Genomic DNA, 4263 nt, shown 5'->3' on the forward strand with positions numbered 1-4263 from the left:
TTGGAAAATAGCGGATGGGAAGTTCTGGCTCACCCGCCTTATAGCCCAGACCTTGCCCCTTCCGACTACCATTTGTTTCGATCGATGCAGAACGCTTTGACTGGAATACACTTCACTTCAGAACAGGGTATCAAAAATTGGCTCGATTCATTCTTGGCTTCAAAAGATGAACGCTTCTTCCGCGACGGAATCCATAAATTGCCAGAAAGATGGGAAAAAGTAGTGGCTAGCGATGGACAATACTTTCAATAATGTATTAATTCATTTTATCATTCAAATAAATGCGTTTTTCAAGCAAAAAAACGGACCGAATTAAGTTGTACACCCAATATATAATATATAAGTATATTATAATTAGCGTTATTAAATTATATATTTCTTTGTAGTATTTGCTATTAATGTAAAAGTAAGTTATATTTTCAATATATAGACCATCCATACAGACATTTGGTTGTCATTTGCTTCAAGGAATAAAATGTTGTTTCCAGAGAAGAAAAGAAAATAATAAATAAAGCACAAATATTTCGCTGTGTAATGTAATATTTGTTAATATATATACAATAACAACATGACTGTTCAGTTTAGAAGAATGCGATGTAATAAGTAAAAATATATGCAGGGTGTTGTGAAGCAGCCGCACGGCAGTTGGTACACTTCTACAACTCGTCAGTTCTAAGAAAATAATATTCTACTTTTTGCATGTATCCACGTCTAATTTTTAGGTTACAATCGTTGCTAATGGTAATATGTACGATTTTGAAATTACTGACTTCACACATTGTAAATTGTTACCAAAAAATATTTTTGCGTTGAACAAAATAATTACTATTCACGTATAGCAATTGTGATTCTGACGGTAGTTACATTTATAACACAAAATATATGAATGAAACGAAATACCTATATACATACATCGTAACAAAATATACACATGAAATACATAAAAGTGAATATTTTACTGTATTAAATTAAAATGTTTTAATGTAATAAGTATAACAAATATAAATGTAAGGTACGTTAAATGTAAGATACTACATAAGCATCGATATAATATACATTTGTTTTTGTGTTACAATATAAACTTCTTGTAGTAAAAACACATGAATAAGTTGATGCTCAATTGATTGAAACAATACCTTGGAAAGTAGAAATATGTAACAAGAAAAATAGGGCACATATATTGAAACAGGCAATCGGTATTTACAATCAGGTCCACCATTGTCTCATTATTAATATATTTCAGCGTAAGCTAATTTTCTTTCAAAGAAGAATAAAAAGACATAACAGTTTCATAATATTTTCATTTTTATTCTTTGTTTTGTTGTTTTAAAGATATATTTTTTTAAGTTTTATTTTACTCAACCCTTATAGAAATATCATACTAAGAATCATTGATAATTACTTATTGTCCAGTATTTTTAATATTGAAAATAAGTAATTATCAATGATTCTTAGTATGATATTTTTATAAGGAAAATAATGAGATATTTGACAACATGTTACATACATTACATTGCAAACAATTACAATGTGATTTTCAATCATGCAGAGTTCTATACTTTTTGTATTAGATATTAGACGTATGACATTAAACAGTTTTGCTGAATGCAATTTATGAATTCTTTTGACAACTATAACTATTTACTTAATACAAAACATATGTACATTGACCATCCGTATATCTGTGTGACTCGTACACGGTGACGCGTCACCATAGACATTATAGATATGGACTGACCATTGCCTATAGTTTCTGTAGTACAAGTAGTGTCCGGAGGGGGTTAGACAGAGAAATATATATTGTCGGAACTTCTCTCTGTACAGTGTCCGGAACTATGCATGTCAATGCACGGACACTTTAAAGAGGTACGTTTTTCTCTCTAACTTCCGCCGGACACAGCCTGCTATGTATTACCTGTCCGTATCTATGAAGTCTATGCGCGTCACTTATACACTGCTGCCTGTACGTGAGGCACGAAGAGCGTAGCGGTGGGGCGTAATATAGGATCGTCGGAAGGCTCAGTAGAGGAATATTGATGGTAGTCACGGCGATCTTCGATTCTCTATCGCAAACATAACAGCGAGAGAGATAACATTATGAGACGTATTACCAGAAATGCTGTCCTAAAATACGTATTACGCACACAAAGAAAACGCTCGACTCACACTATCTTGTCTAAATGTGAGGCATACGCGGTGTCCCAACGAATATTCCGCTCGCTCATGGACGTTTGAGCGAGCGAAACATACATCTCGTGTATTTTGATAAAATACATGAGATAATGTAAGTCGAGCGTTTTCTTAGTGCGCGTCAAACATATTTTAGGATTTCTGAGTAACACATCTCATTACACTGGGTTGAAATTATTACCCGATATAGTTACTGATCAGAACAATTATGAAAATAGAATTGTTTTGCAGCAAGATACAAAGACGTTACATCGGGTTCAAAAGAACTATATCCCGCGCAATGTTTTCATATTTCGAAAAATATTAAATATGTTAACAGTTACGGTTCTGATGCAACAAGCGTAAGCGTCCGTTTCCATGATTGCAGATATCAGCAGAGGTTGCGACAAGAAAAAAAATTACAAAATGTGAATAATGAGGAAGAGGCACAGAATAGCGAGGAACATAACGAGACGAATAAAACACAGGAAGTAATAGAAATAGATAAACATGAGCGAGATATTGAGGAAGAAATAATTGACAAACAATTAGAGGAAATGAGACTGCAAACAGACGTACAAGAAAACATGCAAAGTACGTTGAATACAGATGAATTAATAAACGTAACAGAAGTAGAGTGTGAAGAAGAAGAATACACTGTGCAAGTGGACACAAATGTAGATGCATGCCGTATAAATGCTGGTAGTATGTACAGAAAATGTATAATGGATTTCACGTACGTCTTTAAAGAATTGCACGAAAAGTTTGATGAACATTGCCGCGGCGTAGAGTGTTGTTTCAGGGATTTAATATTTCTCGGTGCTCGTTCACATGAACTTCGAAACGAATTATTTTTCAAATGCCGCATGTGTAATTTCGAAAGTTCTATTTAGAGTGAACCATCTCCGAAGGAGCATTTAGATACAAATACAGGAGCTGTAGCTGGTGCAATATTAACGGGTATAGGATATACACAATTACAGGAAAATTTAAGTGCCGTAGATGTGCAGTACATGTCAGGCAAAACATATAGAACGCTGCACGAAAAAGTTGCGGATGGTTTTGCGAAAGCTGCAGAAGATAGCATGAATGTTGCTGCAGAAGAAGAACGGCAATTAGCAATCGAATACAATGATGTTATAAATGGAATACCGCACATAAGTGTTATAGGTGATGGAAGCTGGATGAAAAGATCGTATAGAACTGGACATTACGATTCTTTGTCTGGCGTAAGAACAATTTGTGGCGCACGAACAGGGAAGGTTCTGCACATCGCTGTTAGAAACAAATATTGTGCAGTTTGTGTTAAAGCAGAAAATTCTAACAAAGAGCCACGAGTTCATAAATGTTACAAAAATTGGGGCAGACATTATAGTTCAATGAGCATGGAAGCAGATGCGATTGTTGAAGGATTTAGGACAAGCATACAGAAACGTGGATAGATATATTCCACTTTCATAGCAGACGGAGATAGTAGCGTATATAAAAAGATAGTGACAGCAAATCCATACCAGACTGTATTAGTTCAAAAGATAGAATGTCGGAACCACTTACTTCGTAATCTGACAACAAAAATAAAGAAAATTGCAAAAACAAAAGGACGCATTGGAAAATTAAGAAATGTAATAGAAAATCGAATACTTCGCATCAGAACAGCAGTTACAAAAGCTGTGCAGCATCGTATCGAGGAAGAGACACCCCTGAAAGAGAAAATACTATTATTAAAGAAAGACCTAGATAATGTTGTTAGCCATGTGTTCGGGGAACATAACGATTGCGCAAGAATTGGATATTTCTGCGATGGATCGCAGAAATGAAGAAAATTATGTTCCACGATTAAAAATGTGCGGACTGTACGACAAATTACAGAACGTACTGAAGCAACTAAGCTGGAACGCGAAAAGTTTATTATATGATAAAGATAGTAATAGAGTAGAAACATTTAATTCTGTAATATCAAAATGCATTGGAGGAAAAAGAGTTAATTATGAGTTACGAGGCTCATATGAAGCTCGATGCAATGCTGCAGTTGTGCATTTTAATACAGGCGAGGCAATTAGTCGCTTAAGTGATGCTTTGGGAGTAAAAGCAGGA

This window comes from Odontomachus brunneus, unplaced genomic scaffold (genome assembly GCF_010583005.1).
Source record: "Odontomachus brunneus isolate Ranch 3 - 2012 unplaced genomic scaffold, Obru_v1 Obru_scaffold_086, whole genome shotgun sequence".
Classification (NCBI taxonomy): domain Eukaryota; kingdom Metazoa; phylum Arthropoda; class Insecta; order Hymenoptera; family Formicidae; genus Odontomachus; species Odontomachus brunneus.